At 37.4% G+C, this 19,279-nt stretch overlaps 1 protein-coding gene across 2 annotated transcripts in view; it reads left to right on the top strand.

Annotated features, from left to right (window-relative positions):
* Positions 1-19,279, top strand: part of SYNDIG1 (synapse differentiation inducing 1) — a 1,645,835-nt gene that overhangs the window by 687,558 nt on the left and 938,998 nt on the right. For both annotated transcript variants that reach the window (XM_044056827.1, XM_044056834.1), the window contains exon 2: positions 4,982-5,105. The gene's annotated coding sequence lies outside the window, so the exon portion shown is untranslated. The remainder of the gene's footprint in view (positions 1-4,981; positions 5,106-19,279) is intronic.

Below are 19,279 nucleotides of genomic sequence, written 5' to 3'. Positions count from 1 at the left end.
TGATACTAAATTGAATGCAATTTCCAGGACACTAAATATCATGTCTGTGAGAACACTTTGGTCCATGTTTTATATCTGTTGTTAATAAAGGATAGTGGTAAGGTTGTAGAACTCTGTTCTTTGTCAAAACAGTGATAGATCAGGGCAAAATAGATTAGTTTGGTCAATTCAATTAGTTAGTTTATTAGAAATGTTTTTCAGTAATAGTTTAGACAGGGTGGACAGGATGGATATGTAAATGTACTGGTTGGGGCAGCGGGTTTTGAACCACCAGGTATGGGAATGATGATGGGGACTCTCTATGAGTCAGGAAATTACCCTGTGGCATTGTAGGTATTTAAAATATTTTAAAAAGTAATGGAAATAAACTGCATGCATGAATGAATTTAGGGTAGGGCCTGTGGGATACAGGGTTACAATGAAGATTGATGGTTTTGATCCATTTACTGATAACAAATATTGAGATGGGAGAGCTCTTGAAAGATGTGCCAACACAAAAGGAAGTTATTGCGACAAGATAAAAAGAAGATGCAAGCACCAAGAGAACATTTTTGAGAGTTGCTTGGGTTGTTTACTCTTTCACCCTCACAATTACAATGAATATTGCTGAGTGTATTCAGTTCATGGTCTGATGAGGTTTTCTCAGAGAGGTTGTTTAATACCTCTCAAAATGTATCTCCTGGTCTAAAGTCAACTGAAAATAGTTAAGGAAAAGGTTCTAAATTAAGACCACTGTTTAAATGCTACCTATGAATTTTGGAGTAAAGTCTACAGTAGTAACATAAAACATGAAATATTTTCCAGTTTTAGCAGGGATAGAGTAAAAGTCTGAGAACACATTAGCAGTATCCCTGAGAGTGGTTTCTGGTAATGTGTGAATTGTTGCAAGATGCAAATGCCTTGTATTTACTATGATTCTATGAGACTTCCAAAGTGTAAACACTTGTGAGGTCTGATGAGGGTAGGTAAGTTTGTTGATGGTTAGTTTTACAGGACAGAAATTCAATTTCTTTCTTAAATGCTTTGAGTTCTAGCTTCAGTTTACTGAATAAGTTCATAGGTAAGTACTAGGCTAACTGTCCTTGTGGGCCATTTTAAGCCAAGCTAAATTCCTTTTTAAGAGAAATAAACTTTGTACCTTGTATTGGTAAGGTAAACACTCGAACCATTATGCCAAGCCTTCCCTATTGTCTTTTTCGCCTTCTCACTTTCTCAGTAGTTGTTATTGTTGTAGTACTCCTTTCAGTACTGTGGAGAATGTTTTGGAGTTATGCATACCATGTCTCATTTCTGCAGTTTAGCCCTTAATTTAGTGGTGATGCAAGGGGCAAAGGTTACTTTGATTCTTATCTTTGGTAAGTAGAATTATTTTTCTTGCGGGGGGAAGAAAGATGTATAGAAAGGCTGGAGGGCAGTGCTACAGCCAATTTGACTGATGACTAGCAAATTTATTTTGTAAGGAACTGCAGCTTGATCTGAGGTGTATATTATTTCTGAAGCAGGAGCAGCTGGCCCAGAAATCCCTGCTGTCCTAGTGAGTGTTGCAATTGTTTTAAGATAAGTTTTGACTATGAATGAGAGGGTGGAAGAGAGGAGGGTGTCCACCTTTTAGACAAAAATGATTGAGGGTTATTCTTTATGGTGATATCTAGTTTGGAGTCAGACCTGGTAGACAGGTGAAGATGACCCAGTTAGGGTTATGGCCAGTCTGATTTTTAGAGGATGTTAGATGCTGATAGGAAATAATACTTTGTGTGATTGGGAGTTCTTTCCACAGCACCGTCACTTAGATGCTTTCTTGGTCTCATGCTTTAGTCGTCTGAACAACTGGAGGATGTACAAATTGAGAATGCATGTATGCCTTTCAGAAAAAGTGCTGACATGGCTATTATGTGTGGTTGGCAGGTGGCTATCCATAGCTTTGTGTGTCAGAATATCTTAATTAGGCTTGCGGGATATAGTTAGATTATTTGTATATCATTTTTAGAGGAGAAGGAGTAGTTTAGAGGGCTGGAGTAAATGTCTTCCAAAAATTATAGAGCAGATGCTAATGAGAATGGTGGCACAAACAGAACATTGTAATGCAGAGGCTGTAAATATTTATAGATGGGAGATAAAAGAACATTAGGAAGGGTGAGAGTATAGGATATTAAACATGTGTGAATGAAGCATATATAGGCTTAGTTCACCAGTTGTATGAATGGGGATGCATGCTGCCATAGATTTATTTATGTTTATTTATTGTATTTAATCAATTAATTAATTTACATATGCTTTGATGATTGAGTTGTCCAGCTGGCTTTGAGGCCAGATTTCATTGGAGGTTAAGGTAGTAAAGCTCCACAAACATAATGAACAAGATAAGAAGGAACATTTGTGGCAAATAGGTTTACAAAATGTATTATGCCTGACAAAAAGTAATGCAACAGCACATTATTTACAGAGAGAAGTTAAAGTTTAGTGGATAAAGGAGTGACATGGTACAGATGACTACTGTAAACTGAGTAACATGAGATGTTGAATCTAATGTATTGAATGTACAATGCATACTTAAAGCTGTCCTCAGCCTTCCTTGCCATACACTCAGTAGATGATCAAATAAATATATAATAAAGAATGCAAACAGTCCTTGCCATTCAACTATATTCGGATTATGACCTCTCCATATATAAATCTTTAAAGAATACATGTGAAAATGAGTCTAAGGGTCCCCATGAAAATATGTATAACATTTAAACATGCAATAAATGAATATGGCCAAAACAATTCTAATCCAAACATACAGTGTTGTAAACAAATGATAACTGACACACGTATAGACTACCGTGTCCTTTTACCACTGACCCTGACTGCCATTCAAATAATTTCTCCATACCACCAAGATCTCAGACATTGACTGAAGGGATAGACAACTCCCTCATATTTGGTGCCATTTACAAACCAAAATAAATTGGTTTCATCTCAGGTCTAGCTCTCAGATATTTGTCATTTCACAATTGCCACATTATGTAATGTTGCATAACCAGTTTTTCCAACTTCCAATATAATTTTAACTGAGCTGCCACTTGCAAGCATAAACTTAAAAGTCATAGATCTATGTTATTTCACAAAAATTTGAAATTATAAATTGAAATTTGTATATGTATGTATCTGTGTTGTGTGTGTATGTGTGTATGTATATATATATATATATATATATATATATATATATATATATATATATATATATATATATATATATATAGATATCTTCTTTGGAAGCTCAAACTTTCAAAACTTCGAATTTCATATGGTCGAGACCATAACCTCAAAGTTTTGAAAGTTTGAAACTTCAATAAAAAAAAATACCCTTATGCAGGGGGCAAGAACCCCTGAACCCCCACACCCCTTGCTAATTAAATATACCAACTCCAAGATCACACTATAATGAAGAGAATGGTAAAGTTCTTGTTTCGTGCTATACAGCGATCTCCATTTAAACCGTTCAAAGTTTCAATACCACGATCTTATGACTCTGAAAATATCAAAATCCCAGAGGATTGAAGACCACATCTTCAAGGCAAAATGAATGAAAACCCATTTCAGCAAAAGACTGGATCAAAAAAGGTCTTCCCAAGATAGGTAACCTGTTAAGCCAACAAGGTGAACTTTGCCCTTTTCCTATCTGTAGTGCAATCTCGGAGTTGATATATTTAGTTAGGGGGGCGTAGGGGGTATGCGGAGCATAGCCCCTGACCTGGGTGGGTCAAGGATGGTGCGGTTTAGCTTTTGTGAGTTTTGGAATAAGTGATTACTTACCTAGGAAGATCTTCCTTGATCCATGATTTGCTAAAATGGGTTTTCATTCATTTCCTCTCAATGATGTAGTTGGTCTTCAATCTTCTGGGAATTTGACATTCTGAAGCAGACCCATATATGTATATAAGCATTTTCTGCCTTTTTGTGGAGGGGCATAGCCCCCCTGACCCTCTTTCTTAGTGTAAGTACTGTATCTCAAAGAGAAGAAGAGCCTCCCATTTTACTCAAGGACTGACCCAGACTGAACTGTTATGTTAAGTAATACTGAATATCTGAGTAGTAAGACCAGCTTGTAGTTGTCATGTCGTTCTAATGCACTTTTCAGAAAATTTACGAGAGCATCAGTGTATTACTGTAATTATGTATTTTTTCCTATAATCAAATGTTAATATTTATTTATATTCCATATTTGTTTATCTGGCAATATATTTAAAATAGAAGAGGGATTTGTGTGTATTTAGATGATGCCTTGCATATGCTTATGTGCATTACTTTCCCTCTGGATTCAGCTTCAGTATTTTCCACAAAAAATATTAATGGCATCATCATCATAACTGACTATTACAATGCTCTTAGTAATGCTTTGGTTGGTAAGTGCAAAACAGCTGACTTGCACCCTGGGGCATTTATTATATTTTCATTCCAACTGCTTTGCATATTTTTATTAGCACTCTTTATTTTGTTGCTATGACTAGCAATTGTGTATGAGTCTGTTATATATATATCCATTGGGATAAACTGTAGGCAAAAACTGTATTGTACTGAAAAATTGTTTCAGCCATCAAAGAGAGATTTATAGTGTGTAAGAAAAACTCAAACCAACAGTTAAAGAAAAACAGTTAAAAAGAGAAGAGCTTCCAATCACTCTATGGTAAGAATGAGTGTCTCAGTGTTCAGCCCTTGCTTTAGGGAATGCTGAATGTGATTGTGAGTATATGTGTGCGTGTGTGTATGTGCATGTGCGTGTGTGTGTGTGTGTGTGTGTGTGTGTGTGTGTGTGTGTGTGTGTGTGTGTGTGTGTGTGTGTGTGTGTGCGCGTGTGATTCAGTGTGCATGTGTGCATGTAAAATGCAAAAGTCTAGTCTGATCTAGTTTATTACAACTTATGTAGGTAATACAAAAAATAGCTGAGTTTCCCACCTTTTGTAATGAATCTTAAGATGTAGTTGCAATTTTTTTTCAGGTGATAGTAAGATGTGGAGAGTTCCCATTCTGGAGACGTCTACAGTTAGCAAGACAGAGCTCCTAGACACATTACAACATCTTGGAGGCAATTGAGAATGTGTTTTAAAAGCAATACATTGAAGGTAAGATACTTCAGCTACAAAAAATGTTTACCAATCTTCCAAGATTTGTCACTAAAATAAATATTTTTTGATCTTTGTATTAAATCCATTGTTTCCTGGTAGGTACTCTCAAACCTTTTCTACAGGATGCATTTTGTGAATTCATTCTAAATGTTTACACTCAGAGTAACTCCTTCTGAATGGTTTAATTTGAACAGCTGATCCTATAGCCTGCACAAGTTACATTGAGATTATATACATCTTCCTCCTTCCTCCTTTAATCACCATTATGTTTGTTTATGTCAGCCTCCTCAAACCGTGACAGGGGACTTAAACTCTACTGTTTCCTCTCCTGTTTTTCTAAGTTTTCTAAGTTTTTTCCTAGGCTAGGTATTGCTTCCGAGGACAAGTATATTCATTAATTTAATTTCAGCCCCATCATCTTCTTGTTGGTTCATATGACTTGTGAGAGCTATGAAAGTTAAAGCAAGTACTGAAACTGCAAGTAAATTTTTCTGAAAACCACTTTCATTTGCAGTTTTCTCCTCTGTTTTGAATTCATAATTATATATATGTGTCTGTGTATGTATATATATATATATATATATATATATATATATATATATATATATTTATATATTTATACATACATAGACACACACACACACATATATATATATATATATATATATATATATATATATATATATATATATATATATGTAGACACACTCGCACGCATGCACATTACCTTGTGACTTTTTTGCTAACCATTCCTTGCTTATTGTTGAGCTATACCCCATTACCTTCCTTTAACTATGACTGTGCTGTCTTCAACTTTTTTCATTCCATTATTTCCTGAAAGTAATGCATTCCCAGAGTCCCTAGTATTTTTCACAATGAATTCTCCAATACTGCTTAACAGCTTTAGCACCCTTTTCTGTGTGCTCTCAACCAATGCAGTGCCTTTCCTGAATGTTCTGTAGAAATGCAGGTAGTACCCTAGGACTGGATTTGCCAATACTTCATCTAATTGGATGATGTCCTGTGCTACTCTTCAGTGCACTCATACAGCCTATCACAATGTTTGACACAACCATGCCATGGGTGCTTCACACTATCATGCATGTTCAGACCAGTAGTAAGAATGACATGTTAGTTAATAAGAGTTTTCATCACTTCCAAACAACTGAGACGTCATCAGAATAACCATTAAAAATACAGAACTAAACATATACTAATTTAAACATGCCATGTGATGCATTCCATCCTATAGTAGGCATTTTCATACAAATTCATCAAATTAATAAAAAAACAAAATCCTGTTATTTATTCATTTAACTTTCATTTTCATTTCTGTTTTTGTGTATAAATAGCATTTAAAATTGATGCTGCCATTACTGCCTACATTCCTACATGTATTTAAAAAAAATAGCTATTTGTTTTTTTAATATCATGTTCTCCTTCCATGACCTCTTCCATAACGTTTTTGGGTACATAATCTAAAACATAAAGCAAACTTCTTTTAAAATTGTTGTACTATTCTGTGTGCCTTGCAGAGCATTACTAACTATAAACAAAGGCAAGGATGGACTTGAACATGTATTCTTTGTAGTACATGCCATACTTCAGATTGTGGCAGAATGTCCAGGTCTTTGCCTCATATTTTTGCTCTGTCTCACATAAATTGTATGGTTTTCTGGCAAATCACATAACATGTATGGTTTTCTGGCAAATCACTGAGGAGTTAAGTCATTAAATAATGATGGACATTTGAGTTTCTGACTTCATATCCTTCAGAAAAATTGCATGCAGACATAAAATGGCAACAACTTTCTAAGTTTATAAAAGTACCATTTAAAAGCTGTCCCTATTTTTGGGGTTTTGTTCTCCCATTATTTAGGCTTTGTCCATATTTCTTGCACTAAGGTTGACAGGTATAATACATGCAACACATCAGTTATAGCTTGATTCAGTATGAAGACAGCTCTGTTAAGTATCATTGTAAAAGAGGGAAGGTACTTAACAAAGTAAATGTGTTAAGCACCTTCCAGCATTCTTAAACTGTAGTCTCATTCTAGAATGCAAACAGGGCCACCACAGAACGGGATTGGAAAGCTCAAATTTCTATAAAAGCTAAAATTTATTTGGGGTTGACACACTTCTTTTTTCTACATGGCAGCAAAAAGTATATAATAACTCTTTAAAGCCATTACAGAATCAAACATACTTTGTTTCTGGTCACTGTCTATAAGGCTGAGCAAAGTGTGTTACAGTTTTCGAAGCTGTATAACACTTTACTTTCCTACAATTTTTTTCTGTGTTTTGCTTTCTGCCTTGTAGTTTATTGGAACAGGTGGATGGCCACAGTGGTGTAGTGGTTAGCGTTGTCACCTCACAGCAAGAGGCTGTCTGGTTTGATCTTCGGCTGGGGTGTCTTCTGTGTGAAGTCTGCATGTCCTCCCTGTGGTCGTGTGGGTTTCCTCCGGGTGCTCCAGTTTCCTCCCACATCCCCAAAGACATGCTGCAAGTGGATGCTAAAATTGGTCCTAAGCGTGAGTGCGTGCATGTGTGTGTGCCTTCCGTGGAAGGTTGGGTGCCAGGCTAGCAACTCGACACCGTAAAACTCCACTGCCAATCATGAGCGGACAAGGTGATCTGCTGTGACGACCCCTAACCAGGGAAAGCTGAAAGAGGGAGAGAGAGTTTATTGGAAAAGGTAAGGCTTGAGATCCTAGAAAGATATGTGTGCTATAGCTCACGGAGCTGTAAATTGCTTGGTTTGGCTACACTTTTCCCCTTGTCTCTGTAATTGGAAGTATATAAAGCAGACAAAGCTCCAGGTACTAGGATGAATTATGAACTGTTTTCTTCCATCTTAAACAAGTAGTTACATGTTCTCAAACTGAGTATCAAATTACTTGAATGTATAACAACATGGTTATCATTGGAGTCTATCATAATTCTGCTTATACTGTATGTAGGTTAATTGTTCAACTGTACAGCAGAAATACATTTAACTGTTATATGACTAAGCATAAAAATCCACTCCAGCTATTTTATTTAACACCTTTTGCATTGTAGGAGAATGAAGGTCCAACTTGCAGTAAAGGAAGGTTATGTTTTCTTACATTAGTACAAGCAGATACTGGGTAATAAGTTGCTCATTCCTTCCTGTCACTGTATACCTTCTTCATGTTCAGGGATCTACTGTTTGAACCATTACTAGGTTTAGCAAAATCTACAGGAATGAACTAAGCGGTGTTTTGCAGAGCTCTACACAATGCACAGATATTCATATGCAACTAAAACAAATATATTTTCCTTTTGATTTGCTCTGCTGCTTCCTGAAGTGGTAAGATTGTTGATTGTAGGTCTGTAGATTTTTGATTTTGTTTGACTGATGGTTTCATTACAGAATTAATAATGTCATTCTGCTTCTGTATGTCTTGTAAATGGGAGTCCCACTCCCATCACACACACACACACACACACACACACACACACACACACACACACACACACACACACACACACACACATGCACACATACACATGCATGCACACACACACACACACACACACACACACACACACACACACACACACACACACACACACACACACACACAGGCACACAGGCACACACACACGTGCACACACACATGCATGAGTGCACATGCACACACATGCACATACATGTGCACATGCGTGCACACATGCACACATACACACATACATGCATGCACGTGCGCATGCACATGTGAGTGAGCACGTATGCATGTATACACTGGTATCATGGCAGTTATCATTTGTAGATATCCTTGCCATTTTCATAATTTTTTTCAATCAGATTATTTTTTTCTGTGATTTTTTATTTGATTTTCAAGAGTAACTCAGTGTTTTAATACAGTTATTTTACAACTCTGTCCAGAATTCATTTTATGTGTGTCTCTTCAAGCAGTAACACAATGACACAGTGTTCGATAAATACTTAGAGCAGCTCAGGCAGCAATAGGCTTAATGGTGCTATACATTAAATATGATTATTTATTTATTGGTTATGGGAGGACAACAAACTGAACATTTTGTTCATGTGGCACATTTAGTTATCACCCCCAATAATGGCTGGCTTTACAAACAGGCAAACTAGGTAAACCAAAGCACTGCTGTTTCTGATCTGGCACTGGTGCTTTTCCAGTATTCATTTGTTTATTTTCTTAAAGTAATTAAATGCTGGGTTTCTTTACTTTAGAAGATATGTCAGCTGCTGTGTCTCAGGGAGGAAGTGTAGCATTCTAGGGACTTGGCCATTCAATTTGTTGATGTCTTGCTTCATCCCACCCATGATCTACGAAGATAACAAAACGTGTAGATTGTGAATGGGATGGAGCAGAAAGTCAACAAACCTGAAAGTTATTCTGGCATGAACAGAAAGCTGTGACATTAGCTAAACATTATGATTTTGTTTTAATAGAATTACTGGCAGGCAACCAGATATTCTAGATCAGATCTCCTGATTTTGAGGAACTTTACCAGTTTCATTCAATATGTTTGCCTGTTGCCCCTCATACTTTTTTGTAATTATTGTTTGGTAAATCACTGAGGATTGCAGTCAGTTAATAATGCCAGGCATTAGAGTCCTGTGCTTTTTACTGCTTAGAAAACTCTTGTTGATTCAAAACCTGCTGTTCTATTGACTAAATGAATTAGTGAGAAAAATGCTGTTTGTGAGAGAATATGAGTAATGATTGCTCCTTGTCTTTTAATCTGATATGCTGGATTATTTTCATTTGTGTGATGAAATATAGTTCTCATCTGTCCAGAATTTTGTGGAATGCCCACATTTTGGCCTCATATTTTGGTCTGTTCCTCATAAAATTATCGTTTTTCTGGCAAATCGTTTAGAATTTAAGTCCCTAACTAATTACAGCCACTTGAGTTCAATACTTTATATCCTACAGAAAATATAGGCTAATGCAAAAAAAAAAAAAAAAAAAAACTTTTATTCTACATTTTGTTAAGAATATAAGAACGATTTTAAAATCTGCTCCTGATTTTAGGCCTTTGTCCCCTCACTGTTTCTGTTTTTTGTCCAAAATTGTTGTGCTAAGAGGTTGGGAAGCATGAAAGCAACTTGGAATACTTTCACTTTGCCAGATTTTCCATAGAAGGAAGTTGAAATGCAAGTGGCAGTCACCATTTTTATTGTAATACGACACATGGATTGCACACAGAAGCAGTGCTGAGTGTGGGTGGGAGCTATCCGAATGTAAAAAAAAATAACTGATGCTCTTATTTTTTCAGTTTAAATAGTCACTATAATGCTTTGCAGGTCTAATGTACATTTATAGGATGAATATGATTTGTTTGAGGCAATTTGGAACACTTTAGCTGTTTGTGTGGAGACTTCTAAATTGTACAATGAAGTGACTATAACTGCTTTGTGGGAGTGGGGCTGTTTGTATGAGATTAAATCACCCTGATGTTATTTACTTAGTTTAAGCAAACAGAAAATCAACAGGTTTGAAAAGTTTCCCTAAAGGGACACTTCACAGCATCTTGGTTGTACAACTGTGCGGATAACAGATTGTTACAAACTTAACTGAAGAATATCCACATTGAAATAGCATCCAACTCTAAAATCCTTTGAAATCTCACAGAATGTAATGTTAATGCAATTACCATTGTCTACGTCTAACATAGGCATTGTATCAAACCAATGATAGGGTGTAGTAAATTATACTGATCAGACTCTAATATGTCACTGTTATGAAGTACTAATCTACTTTCAGTGTTGACTCTTATCTGTTCCAATGCTTCTATATTTTGAAACTCTTGTGCTCTAATGTCTGTATAAATCTACTGCTACAGTTGTATTTCTGTAACAGTGTATGATTTAGCTTTTCTCCACCAGCCTCTGCTGAAAAGGGGTAATTCTGCTCAGTCAGACCTCCCCGGTAATCAAATGCAAAATAAGATAAAATAAATAAATAAAAATAAAACAGTCATATTCAAAAAATAGGGCACAAAATGCATCACTGAACATTCAGACCTTCAGAGCTTCTAGGGGCCAGGTGGGGCCACCACATCTCCAAAGCTGTATACATGGATTTTGGCAAAGGTAAAGGCCCGTCTTCTGAATCTCTCCCAGTCTAAAACTAGCCCTGCTCAGAGGTGTGCAGAGGTCAATGTGAGGGGTCTGGGGAATGATGCCATTATTTCTTTAATTTTCTTTCCAAACCTCAGAGGTGTATACAGGTTATTGCAGCCTGTGTTGGGCTGGGGACAGTGTAGTAAGTATTTCTTTATTTTTCTTGACACGTTTCAGAGGTGTACATTGGGGTCACTATAGCTCAAGTAGGAGCAGCTTACTGTCTGGAAGTAACAAGTTGGAATTATTGTGATTGTTACCTTTTTTTCATTTTCTTCAGAATCAAACATTAGATGTAAATACAAATGGCATCTTCTGGGGAAGGTTATGGAGGCGTGCTGTTTATTTTTGTCTGACAGCAAGTGGCTGAAATATGCAACGTCCGTTTTTTTTTTTTTTTTTTTTTTTCAGTTTTGCCCCAGTCTGACATCAGAAAGGTATACAGATAGTGATTGTTTTTTTGGACTCTTGGTCTTTTGGGGGGTAGGGGTGAGGAGGCATTCTGTGTATATGTTTGACAAGCAGAAATTTGAAACATGGTTGTGGCCATTTGTGCCTTCACTTTCATCCCAAATCTAATACTAGAGGGGTGACTATATTTTGGAAGAGGGTGGGGAGGCAGATACTATTCTCAGATATGATTTATGTATCTTCACAAACTATTGCACTTTCAGTTTATTGTGAACTACTATTTTGGAAGCTTTGAGTATTAAGCCTTAGATATATTTCTTCCGTGAAATAAAATAAGCGTGAACTTCTTTCCTTCCTCATATTTTTTTGCACAGGCCATCTTTACATCAAAAATTTGGAGGAAAACTCTAAAATGCATCTTACAGCATCTAGAGCCCCAACCCCCAGAACCCCAGTTTAATGTAATTGTTTCCTCCATAGTTATTAAACTGTACTCTTGGTCATTTGGGGTATGTTGAAAGGATGCAAGAAAAAACAAAGTTAAAGAGTAAGAGTGAATTTTGTTCAGACCATGGTTAGATGAAAAACACTGTTTAAATTATCTCCCTCACAGCATCTAGAACCACCATGGGTTCTGGTGACCTAGCGGCCTGTAGAACCCTAACTTAATGCAGCTATTTCCTCTGCAGTTATTAGTAGAGTATAGTCCTAGTCAAGTCAGAGTGTGTTGAAAGGATGCAGGAAAAGCAGAGTGAAAGAGTCAGACTAAAATTCTTTCCTTTATCATCATTTTCTTTCAGGTCATCATTGGATGGAAAGGTTGTTTAGGAATGTGCATCAAAACATCTAGAACCTCATCACTTCTGTGGGCTTAACAGCCCCCAGTTTTTTGATTTAATGCAATTATTTCCTCCAGAGTTATTCTAGTATAGTCGTGGCCAGGTAGGGTGTGTAGGAAGGATGCAAGTAAAAGCAAAGTGAAAGAGAAACACTGAATTTCATTCCTTAATTGTGAGATTTTTCAGCCCATCATTGGATGAGATGGTTATGAAAACTCTAAAATGCACCTAAAAACATCTACACCCCCTTGGTTTCCAGGGCTCCAGTGGTTTACAGATCCCTGTCTTAATGCAGTAATTTCTACCACAGTTATCAGAGTACAACCTTACCCAGTTTAGATGTGTTGAATAAGTGAATGCAGAAAAGAGTATGACAACTGTGAGAAAAGGAAGAAAGAAGTAATTTGGATAATGTGGACAGGCCAGGATGGGGGGAGGGGGGCAGGGGGCAATGGGTGATATGCAGGGTGGGGAAGCTGTGAAGCTCTTTGCCTAGGACACAAGGTCACTTAAGGCTAGACCTGCCCACAAGCCAATCATCTGTTCTTTAATTGCAAAACAATAATAAAGCATTCAAAGCATTCAAAACATATTAATAGACAAATGTGTACAATATCAAATTCTTGGTTACAGTCATGAATATTTAGCAATTATAATATAGTGTTTACTAACACAATACGTGCGATGATGTGCTTTTGTGCAGCAACAAAAGGCACAGCATGGTCATCCATATAAAACAGGGTTTATTACATCGAGCTTTTGAATTGAAAAAGAGTTTCAGCTCGAAAGCTTGATGTAATAAACCCTGTTTTATATGGATGGTAGTGCTGTGCCTTTTGTTACTGGATTTAATTTTGTGTTGGTTAACCAGTACGTTTAGTTGTTCCACACGTGTTTCTTGGACTTTGATGTGCTTTTGTGCAATGGAAAATATAGGTGTGTGATTATCAATAGTTTCAGGATCATGCCAGGTAACTAATCATGTCCTTGGAAATCCTGATCTGCGAAACATAGTAAGGCTGACAGCATATGCTTTCTGAATTATTCTTATTTATAGCACTATCACTAATTCATTCCAGAGTGCAATGATAATATTGCTATGTTTGGCCCAAATATGAGAAAGTGTGTTTTTTACCATATACTGCCCTCCCCCAAGAGTCGAATATATCTCTTGATAAATCATTTGAGGATTTGTTCTGACAGGGATTGCAGCTTTCACCATCGAGATGCAATGTGCAACCTATTCTAGTCCAGATACAGCTTTGCTGTATCCAGGACTATATGTAAGCTCCTGAGCCCCCCAAGCCTTTCTGTGTTCGGGGGAAGCCTTCTAGCTTATCAGTGGGAGTGGTAAGCACTAGGTAGCCTATCTACCAAAAGAGGAGTGGTTTCTGGCCCAGAAATTGTAGTTTAGTGGCTGTTTGAGCAGTTTTTCCATATCTTTCAACTTTCTGGTTTAAAACCCCATGTTTGCACTTGTTTCCTGCCTTTCTTGTAACAAGTCTAATCCAGATACAGATTTTCTGTATCCAGGACTGTCTGTAAGCTTGTGAGCGGTGCCAAAGTCTGCTTTTCAATTTTTCCCTTAGATCTGCTAGTTGTCTCCTTTTCTGCGATTTTACTAGCTTATTAGTCTAGCACTTTACCAGACTTCTTGTAGCAATTATTGTAGCACACAAAAGTGTTACCAGCACTAAACGTTCTACAAGGAAACGGCTCCAGTACTTATTATTAATGCCCACCCCTCCAGGCATGGTCTAAAGGTCAGTTTCCTGTGCTTTCTCCTATTAACCTGGTGAACTTGGGCGTCCTGTAGCTACTGCCTCATGTACACTGACAACCCTCTCCTTTTACCTCCCAACACTCAGACTTCCGAGAGATGCACTTATATATCCAAATTGAAAAAAAAAAAAAAACAGTGTAAGAAACTTCTCTGTGTGGAAGATTTTCAGTCCATATATTTCTAGTTAATCACTGTATATTAATCAGATCAGACAATAGTAGTAGAAGTAGCGAACGGGTCGCATAGACATGGGTGATCTAGAAGGAGACATCCCGAATATTCTGGAGAAACATAAACTCATGTGGCAATTAAAGCTGAACTCTTTTAGAAAGCCTGGACTAAACTACTACTGTTCAATTAAAAGTGCACTGGAACTTAGAAAATTGCCACATTGTTTACATGACTAATTGTATTTTATTTTATTTTCTTTATCAAATTGGTTTTAAATACCATTTTAAATCATTTAAAATTTAAGTGTATATTTTGTTTCCATCATCATATATATATATATATATATATATATTTATATATATATATATATATATATATATATATATATATATATATATATATATATATATATATATATATATATATATATATATTTTTTTTTTTTCTCGTTCTCTTTTTTCCACTTTATTCAAAATGATGGTAATAACAATACTAACTAATTATACAATTATATATGTTTTTAGGGTTCTTGTACACAGACCTGAAGAAGTCTAGAAGGACGAAAGCAATCTTTGTTAACAATAGGTTATGAAAATAGAAACTGATTTTTACATGCAAAATGTATATGTATATATTTATATATAATTTTTGATCGCAAAATGAACTAAGGTTGATATATTTCCAGCCATGTAGTATATTGCCTTGTTAAAAATCACAGACTTAATAATCTACTTAATAATTTGATTAAATAAGATGTACCATTAAAGTACATTAGGGCTATATATTATTATGACAGCTGCTAGGTAGGGCAGGACCAGCTCGAATGTCACACTGATGGGGGAAGGGATGTGAATTTAACATGTGTACCAATAACACTTTGTTTTACAGCACAATAAACCACTCCCATGCCTGATAAAAAGTATATATATATATATTTAGAAAGCTTGTGAGGAAATTATTACTCTATTTTTGTTTTACTTGGATTGCTTGTCTGTGTACTTAATAAAGGATTTTCGACTGGAAACAGACTGCCTGCCTTGCTTGGATTACTTTCAAATACTTAGTAATGCTGTAGAATTATATATTTTCTATTATTACTTTTTGACTTGACGAGTTTATGTTCGCTACTTCTACTACTTTTGTCTGATCTGATTAATATACAGTGATTAACTAGAAATATATGGACTGAAAATCTTCCACACAGAGAAGTTTCTTACACTGTTTTGTTTTTAGACCCACTACACTTTAGTGGGTTGTTTTGAGACTTCGGGGATACCACGGAGATTACTTGTTTTTTATATATCCAAATTGGAAGCCACGCATTCTCCAGCCAAGATCGGAATAGCTGGTCAAGAGGAGAAGGTCAACACTTGCACAACATCACATGGAACACATAGCCCTCCAGAACACACACACTAGCACTGCCTTCACACAAAATCACAAACCACACACCCACCTTCACAGAGGCTCTCAATAAAAATATACCCAAACAGCAGAGACCTCCAAAGCAGAAACACACTCGACCACCACAACACAACACTAATCGCGAGATGCATAACTCTCCTAAACAGTGTCCACTCAACCAAAGCCCCTAAGGCAAAACAGCATGCCCAACACATTAGTCATAGGTGACTCGATAGTGAAGCACACTGATGTCCCACTCACTAGGTTGAGTAAGGAGAAAGTAACAGTCAGCTGCCTGTCAGGTGCAAGGATCCTCCACATAATGCATGCACTCAGGTCCCTCAACAACAGCTACAAATATGACTCTGTCATTGTACATGTGGGTGCAAATGACCTGAGATGTACCTCCCTAGACTACATGAAAAGAGACATGGAGGAGCTCTTGGATTATGTAGCCCAGGTGGGTATGACCCAAGCCCTGAGCAGCATCCTACCATCACCCAGAATGATACCACTGTATAAGCAGAAAATGATTGATTTCAACATTTTCTGGTGTCACTTTAGGGGGGTCCAGTATCTGTCTGCCTGGGATGACATGATTGACAGACCTCAATGCTTTTCCAGAGATAGCCTGCATCTGTCACCCCTGGCTTCAGGATACTGGCAAAGGCTCTTGCCACCCCTATAGTGTCTTTTTTAGGTGGTATTCCAAAGACCAAATTACCACCATAACAGCTACAAACAAATGCAATATGAGGGTCATGCTGCTCAGTGCTAGAAGTCTAAATATCACAATGCACTCACTCAAAGCACTCCTTAAAATGAAGAACATCAACATTTGTGCCACACCCCTGCACTACCAGGGTATAACTTATTCCACACCTTTTGGCCCCAGAACTTGGAACAAATCTTCAAAGGCGGTGGTGTTTCCATATTCATAAAGGATGTGCACACCTCCAGACTGGTTGGCCAACATAACGCATCTGAGATACATCAGGTGCAGCTAACACTGGGTAAGACAGCGATACAAGTCGTAGCCTGCTGTAGGTTCCCAACCATGTCCCAAGACTCACACTCCATGTATGTTGACACTAAAGGTAAAAAGTGAGCCGTAAACATTTCTTTACAAAATCTGTGTAATCTCAGAAATATGTCTACATCAAAGTTTAGCTGAAAACTGCAAAATCTGTTTCTATTTATTTGTTTATTTTTTATTTAATAATTCAATATATGCTCAACATTTTCAAATACTAGTGTAAGTAATGGAAACTGAGTTAACAGAATGACTTGACTGGGCAACACTCCCCTCCCTGTCCCAGGCACAATCCCCATACAAGTTAAGATCTTTTTACCACACCAGTTAGAATCGGCTATCCCCCTCCCTTAGAAACCACCAATAAGCAGGCGATGCTATATCCTACTTGTGCATTACCCTTTTGATGGAACAAAATACAAACAGCCTAGAAAGTGCGCTGTTCAGAAAGATTCTGTAGACCTGAGAAACCCATGTAATCTGGGCTTGTGCTTTTTTGGACTTTCTCTGTTGGAATAAATCTTTTCCTGGATCAGGAAGAAAAGAGCCTGTGGAAATCATTTTGGTAAATTCACTACAAATTACTATAACTTCTACAAACTGTTCTTAACAGAGTGATGTGCCTAGTACTTGTGTCTTGCCTCTGAATTAAGTTTCTTTTGAGCTGTGAGTGATTATTAGTTAACTTGGATGCCACAACCATTTATACATGACAACAAGGTAAGTCTTAGGCTCAGAATGCCCACAGCTGACAGAAGTTGAAGAAGACACAGTAATTAATATGCCTGCAACAAGAGGGACCTCAACCCTAACTGATATGGCTCTTTGTATGTGTTCTTATTTGCTCACAGATATACTTGTGTCAACATATCAGTAACTGCATTCAGTCATCAAAAGGAGTCTGCAGGAGGGTCTGTGTGCACATAGTTGGTTAAGTTCAGAGTTCATAGTTATACACTAGGCTAAAGACTACCAGGTCCTTTATAAGCCTAGCCATGAAATCCATCCCAACTTTGCCCCTATGTGTCACATGCATTTATTATGAGGGAGTATATTAGGAAGTTTCTAGAAGTTTTGTGGGGCGAGGTATGTTAGTTCGGGCATTACTGTCTACCTCTGTCTATCAGAGATATGGGGGCTAGACCTGGGTGAATTTTTGATTTCCTATCCATTGGTCAAGATTATGCTTCAGTAGGATTAGGGATGGACTCTGCTTCACAGAGAGCCTGTTCCAAAACATGGGGATCCTCTGAGTCACGTATCTGTCTCACCATGTCTTATTTATGTCACAAGCAAAAATTTAAATATTGGATATAGTTGTGTTGATGCTGTTTATTTTGCAGATTTGCAAAAGGTCCATCAAATCTGGAGCAAGGATGCCTTGTATACCAGGCACAGATCACCTCTCAGTAACTTGTAGGAGAGAGAGTATAGATATAGAGATTTTAGGTGATACATATGGAGCAATGTGTATATACCCTGGTTTCTCTTGGTATAAAGTGCTTGTGAGCATTCCAGCTTTTGTAAACATCTGATCAGATACATGCTAAAGGGGGAATTATACTCAATGATGGGTCTGAGAAGGGCTGAATAAAGTAGCACTATGACTTCCTTGGACCTGGATGCCGTGCCTTTACTTATAAGTTGGGCAACATAGAATGACTTTCTTACTGCCTTGGCAACAGGTCGGTCAACTCGTAAGGATGTTTTATTAATGGAGTAATTTGCCGGGCTGACCATTTTATTAAAAGGCACTATGATTCATTTCTTTGCATTGAGTTTTAGTCCATGACTTTGGCACTAGTCATTTGTCCATGTTAGACCATCTTGTAAGATGTTTGTGTCATGGGGGCATCTATGATAGCTCCTAATTTGCAGATGTTTGTCAGCTTGGTCAGCCAAAGGCCCATGACATGAGCTTTTACCTCCAAGAAGTATATGCCAAATAGGATCAGACCCAACATGGCCCCTGAGGTACCCAGCTGATGACTGGTCTTTTAGTGGAGATGGTATTACCAGCCATGACTTCCTAAGTCCTGTCTGTGAACCAGCTAGCAATCCAGTGAGTTATGCAGGTGCTTATGCCTAGTTCAATGAGTTTGTCAAATATACCCAAGTAGGGTATTGTTTAGAATGCCTTAGCCAGGTCTAGATAGTTGGTATAAACCATTTTCCCCACATCCATTGCCTGGGTGACCTTTTCAAAGAAGTCCATCAGGTTTAGTAGACATGAGCTTCCATTGCCAAAGCCAAACTGGGCTGGGTCCAGTGTCTGAAGGTTGCCTATGTATTTTTTGATCATTTCCAAGATAATTTGTTCCATGGCTTTCAGATTAGACTTGTCAGACTAATAGGTCTGTGGCTTCCAGTGTCGGTTGATGGACCACCCTTGTGAAGTGG

This window comes from Protopterus annectens, chromosome 1.part2 (genome assembly GCF_019279795.1).
Source record: "Protopterus annectens isolate FY-2018-M chromosome 1.part2, PAN1.0, whole genome shotgun sequence".
NCBI lineage: Eukaryota > Metazoa > Chordata > Ceratodontiformes > Protopteridae > Protopterus > Protopterus annectens.
The sequence above is the reverse complement of the archived record's forward strand: the minus strand, read 5'-3'. Positions and strand labels throughout refer to the sequence as shown.